The sequence below is a fragment of the Ursus americanus genome, chromosome 12 (genome assembly GCF_024610735.1).
Source record: "Ursus americanus isolate L20-20 chromosome 12, mUrsAme1.1.p, whole genome shotgun sequence".
In the NCBI taxonomy this organism is placed as follows: Eukaryota; Metazoa; Chordata; class Mammalia; order Carnivora; family Ursidae; genus Ursus; species Ursus americanus.
In genome coordinates, this window is record NC_142138.1 from 31,963,533 (window position 1) to 31,976,212 (window position 12,680).

The following is a 12,680-nucleotide window of genomic DNA, read 5'->3' on the forward strand; positions in this document are numbered from 1 at the left end:
GGGAGATGGGTAGGGCAAGACAGGATAGTGCAGGAGATGGCTTCATGTTCAGTGGTACAGGAAAGGCCTTGCCAAGAATGTAACACTCTTAGGCTGCGACCCGGAGAATGAGGAGGCAGCCTAGTGAGGAATCTGTTGGGGAAACTGAGGCAGATGGAGTAGAAGAGCCGGCACATTTGAGGGACCAAAGGAAGGTCAGTGCGACTGGAATGCTTGAGTAAGTGGATTTGTGGGCTTTTTTTAAAAAAAAATGCTGGTAATAAATCAAGGCAGTCAGATAGTGGGGGAAGTGATATTGGGGAGAGGAGGCAAATCCGAAGTGACTTGAGACTACATTAGGGAGCCCGGATTTATATATTAAAACTCTGGGTCTTTCTAAAACATCATTTTTTCCCCTCTCATGTAAACTTTGTACTGCTATCTGTCACTTGATCAAGGAAATAGTTAAATACTTTAGGTAAGTATTTGAAGATTATCTGAAAGTGAAAATGCTTTCTCTGATTAATCTTGCTCAGTCATCTGATTGTAGGAGAACATTCTGTGTTGCACGGTTATTTGCGTGCTGGTCACTTCTGGCCTGGGTTATTTAATACTCCCGACTAATGAGACAGTTTGTGTGCTTGAAAAAGCAGGGTGGGAAAAGCTATTACAATTTTATAATTAACTTAGTTCTTACGTAGTGTTCTTTTGTTCATATAGTAGTAGGTTTTAAACAGAATCAGGGGTTCTTATTTATGAAGGCCAGTCTGATTTTCCTAATTATTTTAAATCTTACCATGATTCATTAACATGTTGTACCATCATTAATCTAATTCATCAAGAGTTAGAGTGTTTTGCATTGCTACGCCTATCTTAACTGTCATCAAATTCCTTTGACCAAAGGATTTTCCCCCTTATTTACCAAGTCTTACTCTTTTCTTAGTCTTAGTGTCTTCTGTTTTGAAGATATGTTTTTCATTGTTTCAAGAGTATTAGGTATACATGGTAAAGCCCAGTTTTTATGACCTCTGAATTATGGCTTAGCGGTATAGTGGAAACAGACATGGGTGGACAGACATGGGTTTGAATCCCAGCTCTGCTATTTACTGAGCTATGTCATCTTTGGTTAATTGGTTAAATTGGTTAATTAAATTTGGTTAATTGGTTAATTGGTCAAATCTTACTTTTCTTATTTGTAGAATGGAGATAATTCTTCTTCACAGAACCCATAGAACAGGGTTAAATGGGATGTGTGTTAAAGCATTGCCTAGTTCCCGTCACTTGGTAGGTGCTCAACTGTGTATGTGGTCTTTGGCAGATCAGGTGGCCCCTCTTAGAACTGTATTTCAAAGAGCTCAGATAGATTTTCACTGGTTCATCTGTGTTCTTCTCCCCAGTCCTTTTGTGTCCAACGATGCATTTAATTCTCTTGGGATAAAAGGAAGGATTTCTGGGTAGCACAAGGCTGGCTGTAGCTAGAGGGAGCAGCAGAATGTCACGCTATCTTGATCCGAAGGCTCTGCAGCTGGGGTGGGCAACTAAGGGAAGTCTAGGCCAGCATTTAAGTAAAAGGTTCTGACCTTGGGGAAGAAAGTGTGGTTGGAAGCTAAATTCAAAAGTGCAATCCAGGGCTATAGTCAAGAAGTCAGGGGGCGCCTGGGTGGCTCAGTCGTTAAGCATCTGCCTTCGGCTCAGGGCGTGATCCCGGCATTATGGGATCGAGGCCCGCATCAGGCTTCTCTGCTGGAGCCTGCTTCTTCCTCTCCCACTCCCCCTGCTTGTGTTCCCTCTCTCGCTGGCTGTCTCTCTGTCAAATAAATAAATAAATTAATTAATTAAATTAAAAAAAAAAAAAGAAGTCAGGTTATCCATTCAAAAAACCTTGACTGAGAAACTGTCATATATCAGGCCCTATGCTAGCACTGAGTTCACCAAAGTGAACAGAGTGTGGTGCCCAGGGTCTTATGATGTAGAAGGGGAGCCCTACAAATACATTACAGTGTGGAAAATGCTGTTATCATGATGCTAAGCAGGAAAAGGGTGCAGGATCTGAGATTTTGAAGGGGAGAGGACCATTCCTTATTTCTGGGAGAGAGCTGGGAGACAAAACATTTCAGAAACACACACCTGAGCCAAGAAAGAAATCAGTAGTTTAACAATTAGTAATAAGAATAGGAGGGTAAATTGTGGGTCAAGTAGTGAAGAATAGGCTCTGAATTGCTGTGTGTCTGGTCCTTGAAGGAGCCATGCGAGGAGCCAAGCAAGCAAGGCAATGAGGTAAGTTCTGATAGTACTTGTAGGTTGCTCCCTGGAGGGTCCAACACTGCTCAGAGAACAGAGAGACTGCCTGATCCACCAGGGGACTGAAACCTTGACCTTGTTTTCATCAGCTTGAAGTAGAAATAGTTTAAATGGGTATGTAACTTCTGTTGGTCGTAGTCTAGAGCTGGATAAGATTTACCTACAGACTAATAAAAATTTCTGCTGATTTTATGGGATGAGAGAAATGTCAGTGAACTCTTTACTTTTTTTTTTTTTTTAAAGATTTTATTTATTTATTTGACAGAGATAGAGACAGCCAGTGAGAGAGGGAACACAAGCAGTGGGAGTGGGAGAGGAAGAAGCAGGCTCATAGCAGAGGAGCCTGATGCGGGGCTCGATCCCACAACACCGGGATCACGCCCTGAGCCGAAGGCAGACGCTTAACCGCTGTACCACCCAGGCGTCCCTGAACTGTTTACTTTTTACCCTGGAAATTTAGGGGGCTGCTGTGTTTGGGGACATTTTTGAAAACTGGCTAAGTATTCTAAATCTTAAATGGAAATCTCACCAAAGACTGACTCTTTCTTTCTTTCTTTCTTTCTTTCTTTCTTTCTTTCTTTCTTTCTTTCTTTCTTTCTTTCTTTCTTCTTTCTTTTTGGTGGTAGTAGTTGGGGGCTCAGAAGCTGTATAAATTGGTTTATTTTGTTGTCTGGCAATGTCTGGCTGTACAGATGTAGCATGAATGTGCCTCCAGATATTGATATATGTATAGGATGGTATATAGCTCATCTGTGGGAGCCAGGAGATCTGTCATTTGTTCAGGTCTGGTTATTGTAATTCCATTTATCTCCTTTTCTTTAAAATGCACTCTCAGGAGATCCATCTCTGTGATTATCTGGGGGAAGATGCAGCTGAGAGAGTACTGCTGGAGAGGCTAGATGTATTTGCCATCTTTCTCTGCAGCCAGCGTTTGTCAGGTCGATTTCCTAATAAGGATTCACTTGAGAATAAGCAGTAACACGGCCTTGCATTTACATTATGATTACAGTATAACCATGTTCCAAAATTTTCTTGGGTATCATAATTCTGGGCAAGTGAGGATTTATATAGTAAAGACTTTAGTTCTTATTACAGTTTATTACTATAGTTCCTGTCGTTCCCCATTCCTACAGTTCATATACATAAGTAAGTCCATAAGAATCTGGAAATTATTTGCACAGTGAGGCAGAAGGTACTCATTGGTTAAATTATTAAAATCTATGAATATAATTTAAAAATCATGAGGGTATTTAAAAGTCAGCATTTGAGTGTATTTTTCCTTTCTGATCGTTGCATAGAGCACTCTGTTATCTGGCTTGTTGCTTGAAGACACTGTGTTTCAGGGTGATTTGTTACACAGCAGTAGATCACTGAAACAGTGGATCAAATAGCACCTGGTTCGTGAAGGGCAGCTGGAATCTTGCAGAAGCATTTAGTCTCAGCTGGGCCCAGTAGCAAGCTAGGAGTGGTTTCTTAAAAGGTGAGTAGTTTATCAGCAGTGGAGGACCCTAGGGGTCTTTGCTGTGATTCTTTTATTAGGGTTTTCCAGAGACTCCATAACATGTCTTTGTTTACCATAGACACTTGGTGTTCCCCTGCATTTACTGATCATGAGCAACGAAGGGAAGTGTGGAATACATCAAAGCTAGGACCTCCTGCAAGGCCCTTTTTTTCCTTTTAATCTAAGTATACTCACCATGCTATATGTTATATTCCCAGTACTTATTTATTTTATAACTGGAAGTTTGTACCTTTTGAGTCCTTTTACCCATTTTGCACACAACGTGTGCACTCCAGCAGGAGCTGAGGGAGGGGCAGAAAGAGTGGGAGAGAGAGGGAGAAGCAGACTCCCTCTGGAGCAGGGAGCCTGGCAGGGCTCATTTTCAGGACCTGAGCCAAAGTTGGATGCCTAATCAACTGAACCACCCAGGCACCCCTTCATTCCTTCACATCTTTATCCATGCTTGTTGTTGCCATGCATTAAATTCATTTATTTATTTTAAAAGATTTTGTTTATTTATTTGAGAGAGAGAGAGAGAGAGCACAAGCAGGGGGGAGGGGCAGAGGGAGAAGAAGACTCCCTGCTGAGCAGGGAGCCGCACTTGGGGCTTGATCCCAGGACCCCGAGATCATGACCTGAGCCGAAACCAAGAGTCGGCCGCTTAGCCAACTGAACCACCCATGCGCCCCTTGCCATGCCTTTTAATGTTTACCAATTTATTGGCTATAAAATAAGATATCATTGTGATGTTAATGCATTTTGCTGATTGCTAATGAGTTTGAGCATCTTTTTACATATTTATAATTTTTGTTTTCTCTCTTGAGACATTTGTGAATTTTACCCATTTTTCTATTGGTTTATCTTTCTTACAGCTTTTTTTGATGTTATTTATGCATTTTGGGTAGAATCCTCATTTGCTTGCTTTCCTTTGGCTAGAAAGAATAAAATGGTGAGCGTATAGTGAAGAAGATTCTCTTGTTAAGGGGTCTCCTGGGTATTTTCCTGGCGGCTATTTTCCCTCTCCATTTAGTTATTTCCTCATTGAAGAAATTGGTGAACTTTTCGCAGGACTTGGTGACCTCGCCTTTTGTCCTATGGATTGCTTGAGGAGTGTGGGTGGGCTCTGGATGGGGGTGGGGGGAGCATGCAGGGGGAGGAGACATACCTCCATTCCTGGAATCTTCTATTTCTCTTTGTCTAGTTCCTATGTCAAATGCTGCCTCGAAGCTATGTTCTCTCCTTTGAGTGCTGCTGGTTTTTAACATGTATCTGGTGTTCATTTTGTTAGGTTTGAAGTGTGGGCAGGGGTCTGCATTCTTGCTTTTTTCTACCATTTTACCATGGAAGTCTCAGACAACTTTTTAAGGCCTTGATGTTCATCTTAAACTGGTTTCCTTAGGTTGGAGAGAAGGTATTGGAGAGAAGAGATTATTTTTACCCTTGCCTCTGTGTTTCCCTAGGATGGCCTTGCTTATTGATGCAAAACTCGGCTAGAAGATGGTGGTGGTGGAAGTGGGCATCACATGCCACAAACTAGACTGTGTAAAATGAAACTTCTCCCTCCCCCCATACTCAAAAATTTCTAGCATGAGCCAGAAATCTTTTTTCTTTTTTTAAAGATTTAGTTATTTATTTAATACAGAGAGAAAGATAGAGAGGGAGAGAGAGAACAAGCAGGCAGAGCAGCAGGCAGAGGCAGAGGGAGCAGACTCCCTGCTGAGCAGAGAGCTCCAGGTGCAACTCAATCCCAGGATCCTGGGATCATGACCTGAGTCGAAGGCAGACGCTTAACCGACTGAGCCACCCAGGCACCCCCTGAGCCAGAAATCTTAATCCAGCCATTTAGAAATAAACTCAGACACTTTTGGCATTTTTCTTATACCTTTCAGGTTTTAACTCAGTCAAATATAGGACTTGCAACACCTCCCTCCAGAGCTTTTTTTTGCCTCTAACACTGCTGCTAAACTTGGCTTGGGGAGAGGTGCAAGTGCCTTTGCAAATAAGTGCGAGATTTCTGTGCCTCAGCCAAATGTGTTCAGCTTTTTGTTGCTGTCTCTTGAGAAAGTGCTTGTCTTGCTGAGCCTTCAGTGTCCCCATCCATGCTGGCATCCACAGACTTGTTACCCTTTACCCATCCAGTCCTTCGCCTCAGGTCCAATCCCGCATCCTCTCATTCCTGGCTGCGTGAATTAGTTTTCTATTGCTGCATAACAAATGACCATAGACCTAATGGTATAAGGTAACAGTCGCATGTTCTCTCAAAATTTCTATGGGTCGGATGTCTGGGCACAGTTTACCTGGGCCTGCTGCTCGGCATCTTACACGGCTGAAATCAAAAGGTTGGCCAGGTTGTGTTCTCACCTGGAGGTTCTGGGGAAGCATCTACTTCTAAGCTCACACACGCTGTTGGCTGTTGTATGACTGAGGTCCTCATTTTCTTGCTAGCTGTCAGCCAAGAGCCAAGGGCTCTCAGCTTCTAGAGAGTGGTCCCTTAGGTGCTTGCCATGTGGCCCTCTCAAAAGGCCCTCCTCACTACATGGCTCTTTGCTTGCTGAAGGCCAAGAGAAGACTCTCTTTCATTTCCAATCTCTCCCTATAAGGAAGGGCCTTTAAAGGGCTCACCTAGTTAGGTCAGCCCACCCAAGATAATCTCCCGCTTGATTAACTCCAAGTCAGCTGATTAGGCACCTTAATTACATCCTCAAACTCTCCTAACCCTTGCCATATAAGATCACCTAATCATAGTTGTAAAGTCTTGTCATATTCACATGTGCTACCCATACTCAAGGAGAAGAAGCATACAGGGCAGACACAGGAGTGGGAATCTTGAGAATCTATCAGAAGTCTCAGAATCTTCAGACTCTCAGACTATACCAGGGCACTAGTTCTCTCTGTCTGCTGACGTCTGTGTCTGTCTTGGAGTCTGGGTCATGGAATGTTAGATGCTCTGCTGTGTCACTCATGGGCTGGGAGGAACCTCAGGGCTCTTTCCAGCCTTGTCATGCAGTCTACCATTCTCCTCTATAGCCACTGGCCTGCAAGGCACAGAGCTTCTCACTAAGCTCTGTTTCAGGTCCTGTTCCAAGTCCTGGCTGAGGTGGGCAAAGAATAGGATTCTCATATCATTTCTAATTCTTTTCCTTTTTAATCAAACCCTTGCCATCCCCCTCCAATCCACAAAAGTTTTATTTGCTCTCCTCATTGGTGGTTGGGGGAGGGATAGAAGAGAAGACTGGTTAAGTACTCTTCCAGATCTATTGCATATGGCAAGACCTCAGCTCAATAAGCTTTAAAGCTAAAAATTAACTTCTTTTGTTCCTATTTGCATTTCATCTATGGTCTAGCTTTCAGGCAGCAGAGGCCAGGGTTAGTTTAAAGAGGGGTGGGAACTACAGGATAAACAAAAGGATTACAGGGCTATCTCATGGCTCCCCTTCCCCTATTTATGGGTTGATACTTCATATATAACCTGCCACATTAATTTCCAAAACAGTCTTGGTTTTCTGAATCATCCTGAGAATTGGATTAGTTCCATGTTAATTTTTATGCCTCATCTACTGTATTCTTTATCTATGAACATTTTCCTGCCTTCTCTGAGCAGGTAGAAACCCCAGAGAAGGGCAAATTGAAACAGTTCTAGAAATTAGCAAAATGTTAATTAAGTTTCCCCTTGCTGAGGGAAAAGCTGAACTTGGCAGTGTTTCAGGGAAAATAAAGGATTCATGCTTATACTAATTAAGAGTGTTACTCAAGTGAAATAATTGGAAGTCAATGCAAACCCAAAGCTTAGTAAACAAAGAGTGGTGCTGAGTTGGAATAAAAGTAAATGGGTAAAATGATGTGTCCAAAAAGCAGTTGGTATTTCTCACCAGAATAATTATGTTAGGATAATTTTACACACAGCTACTAACCACCATTACCCTCCATCCCCAACCCTCAATACCCAGGCTCTATTGTCATGTAAACAATCTGCTAATCTTGCAGCATTAATGCAACTCAAGGAAAAATCTCAAAGGAGAACATAGTGACCTTGGTTGGCCTGTTTCCTCAACCAGATGGGGGACATCGTTTGGCTGCTAATTCCCCAGGCAGAGCTTCAGGGGGCACTGCTCCTCTCACCTGCCCATTTTCAGTCTTCCTTACTGCTTTCTTCATGTTCTTTCATCTCATCTCCACAGGAATAGGTTTATCTTGGGCAAAGTCATCTCATTTCCACACAGATCATTTCTGAGTGGTTGTTTCCTCCTGATTTTTACTTTTCGTTTCCTCCTGATTTTTACTTATTTTTTTCTTTTGAATTTATCTTTGCTTTACCCAGATAGTATGACCTTTTTGATGAAGAGCAGATTTTTATCTTTGTATCCCCAGCATCTAACATGAACACCGGGAACATAGTGGCTGCTCATTTTGTTGATAATATGAGCACATCAATGAAATATTTATCTACTTATCTATCTCCCCATTGCATAGTACCAAACACACTGCCTGGCACATAGTAGGTTCTCAAGCAAAGTTTATTGAGTAAATGAATAACAACCAGGGGCTTACTGATATATCTCAGCATATTGCAAAAGAATAATAAGCTCTGAATAGAATTGAGAATATACTACCACAGAAGTAGGTAACGAAAGGTTGCCAAGTTGGTCTTCCAACAATTCCTGGGAAATGGGGCAAGAGGACTGAAATGCCATGAGGGATAATTTTTAAGAGACCATAGGTGAGTATTCTTGCTATGCAAACTTTACAAAGTCAAGCACATTTCTGATTTGAAGCAGAGAACAACACAACTTCTCTTTCCTTGAGATGAAATACAAACTTTAAATGCTCTCTTGAAAATCATTATGAAATCCTTTCAAGCAAATAGCCTCAGGGAGTTGAAATCTGAGCTGATGTCTGAGTCAGACAGCTGGAATAATTTTCATTAGCAGAACTACTTGTGCCACTGCTGATTTGGTAAATACCTCAGAGCACATCACATTTATTCCCCCAGTGGATGACCTTAATTTGCTTCAGCCAAGATGAACAAAGAAATGATGAAGAACAGAGCCTGTTTCTTTCTCAGTGATATGTTCAGGTCTGAAAATCTGATGAGATGATGATCTGTTTATTTCTATCTGTGTTTCCCTCAACATTTTCCAAGCTCTTTACTCTTTCCTCCATCTTTGCCCACAGTTTTTTAATACATTTTAATTATCTGGATATAGTCATTTTTCCTGTCGTGTTAACCTTATAGAATTGGATTTCCTATTTCTATATTAACTGAGGTGATAATTAAAACAAAGCAACAACAACAAAAAACCAAAAAAAAAAAAACCTAAGGTGATAATTAGTTTGATCCCAGATATGTCATATTTTTTTCTTGTTAATCCAGACGTCCAAACTGATAACAACATATCCAAATTTGAGCAACGTCTCAATTTCTTTGAGGTAGTGTTATATATTGGGAAGATCATAGGTTTTAGAATCAGACATATCTGTTTGACTCCTGACTTTGTTACTTACTCCAAGATGTGTGACCTTCAGTATATTTCTTAATACCTCCTGGTTGGAAAAATGTGGAAAAAACCCAACTACATCATAGGAATTGCTTGAGATTTAATTAAATTAAAAGACCTCCTTAGTAAATGATATTTTTTCCCCCAAGCAAGCACTTTAACTAACATTGGAGTTTAATGTTGATTCTCTAATCTTACTTTTAAAGAGCCTTGCTAATGACTAGTCTTAGCATCAGGAAATGCAGCAATAATTAGCAATAAGACATTAAGATTTTGTGACATTTAAAAATAATACTTTGGTGATACAGCTCTATTCTCTGCAAATTGAATAGTTGAAAAGAAAGAGATGATCCATATTTAATACAGTATTTTATTTTACTGATGAGGAAAGTGTAACTGAACAAGGAGTTGATTGACTTGGCGAAGATCACACAGACAGTTAAGTCCGATTAGATTCATGGATTTCCAGTTGAGGGCTACTATGCTTCATCCAGTGATTTCTCACTACTATCCTCCTCCTGTTTGTATTATCTCCATCCTACTTCAGAACCTCATTACTTCTCACCAAGACTAGATCAAGAGCATCTTACTTGACACCTCTGTCTCCAAGGTGCTGTTCTCTCCAACCCATCCTCTTTGGTATGGTCAGATTAATCAGATTGTTACATTCTCCTGCTCAGATACCTCTACTGGTTCTCCATTGTCTATTAAGTCATTTCTAAACTCATTAGCCTGGCACTCAATGTCTTTCACAATATGGCCTCACATTCATACATTTATTTGACAAGTGGTATTGAGTGCCTATTATAAGCCAGGTCTAGGTTCTGGGAATATAACAGTGAACTAAACATAATCTGTGCCCTCTCCGAGTTTATATTCTAGTTCAGTGGTTCTCAAAGTGTAGTAGGGGGTCTGGAGGAGCTCTGAGACGCACTCAAGGTATCTGCAAAGTGAAAATTACTTTCATAATAATACTGAGACGTTATTTGTCATTTTGACTCTCATTTTTTTATGTGTATATAGGGAGGTTTCCCAGGGCTACCTGATGTGTGGTATCACAGCAGACTGAATGTGGATTGAATGTGGAAGCAGATGTGGGAATCTAGGTGTCTTTTATTAGACCAGAAATTAAGGAGGATTGAAAAAATATAAAGCAATGCTATTCTTTTAATGATTTTGTTTGAAAACTTTTTTTCCATAAAAATATTATTTATAGTAACATGTAATGGGTTTATTTTTGTTATTTTAAAATGCATTAATAAATATTTTAAAGTTTATCAATTAAAATTCTTTTTTTTCAAAATCAGCTTTATTGAAGTATAATTGATATATAAAATACTGCATATGTTTAGTGTATATAATTTGATGAATTTGGATATATGCACATATCCATGAAACCATTGCCACAGTCAAGGTAATAAACATATTCATCACCTCTAAAAGTTTCCTCATGCCCCCCTTCCCCTGTTTTTGTGGTAAGAACAATTAACATGAAATTTATTCTCTTTACAGAAGTTTTAAGTGCAACAATACAGTGTTCTTAACTATAGGCATTATGTTGTACGGCAGATCTCTAGAAATTATTCATCTTGTATAACGAAAACTTTCTACCAGTTTTAATACAGCAGGTATTTATAGATGTATCCTATATAAACTAAAGCTCTTTGGGGCCCTTAGTACTTTTTTAAAGAGATTTATTTATTTATTTGAGAGAGAGAGAGTGAGCTGGGGGAGGGGAAGGGAAAGAAAGAGAGAATCTCAATCAGACTCCCTGCTGAGCATGAAGCCCAATGCAGGCTCAATCTCATGACCCATGAGATTATGACCTGAGCCAAAATCAAGAGTCAGACACTTAACGGACTGAACCACCCAGGCACCCTGGCCCTTAGTAATTTTTAAGAATGTAAAGTGGTACCAGGGGCACTTGGGTGGCGCAGTCGTGAAGTGTCTGCCTTCAGCTAAGGGAGTGATCCTGGTGTTCTGGGATCGAGCCCCACATCAGGCTCCTCCGCTGGGAGCCTGCTTCTTCCTCTCCCACTCCCCCTGCTTGTGTTCCCTCTGTCGCTGGCTGTCTCTCTCTGTCAAATAAATAAATAAATAAAAATCTTAAAAAAAAAAAAAAAAAAAGAATGTAACGTGGTCCTGAGACCAAAATGTTTGAGAACTGCAATTTTAGTTATTCTAGAAAATAAACAGCATATAATCAGTGTAATAGAGCATCGGATAATAACAAAGGATGTGAAAAAAAAATGCAGCTGGGGAAGAAAATAGATCAATTGGATGATCAGTAAGGATCACGATCTATGACCTGTGCTCTGGTTAAACGGAATCACCTAACCTTCCCTGCATACAGTCCATGCTTTTCTACTTCCATGCTTTGTAATGCTGTTTCTTCTGCCTGTTTTGTCTTTTTTCCCATTTTCATTTCTTAAATACCAATTCTTCTTTCAAGGCCCAACTGAAATGTCACCTGAGCCATGATTCCTTCCCTCATTTTCTAACAGAAGTGATTTGTCTCCCTTTTATTGTTCCTAGCCTCAATGATAATATTTTGATCTTACAACACTCATAATTTTATGTTTTGTACAAATTTATAGTTATATATATACCACTCATACCCTTCTCAAGTTTATGAAAATTCTTAAAGTTGGGGACTGTTTCTTACTTACCTAAGTACAAACCTTCTTTGTACCAGTGAGGCTTAGGTTCAGAAATAACAGAAAACCTCCAAATAATAGTGGTTTCATCAAGATGGAAGTGTATTGTTTCTCATGTAAGTCAGGCAGTGAGCAGTCCAGGGCTCAAGTGAGTCTTGCTATAAAAGTCTTTAGGGCTGGTAATTCCTTCCAGCTTACTGCTCAAGTATCCTGACTGTGGTCCTCAGCCTTCAGACAGCAGCATCTTTGTTTCAGTACGAAGAAAGGAGAGGCAAAGATAAAGGGGCTAACAGTATGCATCAGCTCTCTGTTAAGGAAGCTTCCTGGAAGCTGCTAAGGTGACTCTTCTATTTATACCCCATTGGTAGAACTTAGTTACATGTGCATACCTAACTGCAAAGGAGGCTGGGAAATGTAGTCTTTTTTTTTTTTTTTAAGATTTATTTATTTATTTGTGAGAGAGTGCACGTGCACAGTTGCAAGCGTTGGGGGAGGGGCAGAGGGAGAGAGACAGAGAGGATCTCAAGCAGACTCCCTGCTGAGTGTAGAGCCCAAGGCAGGGCTTGATCTCACTACCCTGAGATCATGGCCTGGGTCAGTTGCTCAATCTACTGAGCCACCTAGGTGTCCCAAGTCTGGGAAATTTAGTCTTTTTTTTTTTTTTTTAAAGATTTTATTTATTTATTTGACAGAGAGAGACGCAGTGAGAGAGGGGACACAAGCAGGGGGAGTAGGAGAGGGAGAAGC

At 40.6% G+C, this 12,680-nt stretch overlaps 1 protein-coding gene and 1 pseudogene across 1 annotated transcript in view; one reads left to right on the forward strand and one right to left on the reverse strand.

The window, feature by feature from the left end:
* Positions 1–5,115, reverse strand: part of LOC123794907 (E3 ubiquitin-protein ligase RNFT1 pseudogene) — a 35,681-nt pseudogene extending 30,566 nt beyond the window's left edge.
* Positions 1–12,680, forward strand: part of GIPC2 (GIPC PDZ domain containing family member 2) — a 327,817-nt gene that overhangs the window by 130,586 nt on the left and 184,551 nt on the right. The window lies entirely within an intron of this gene.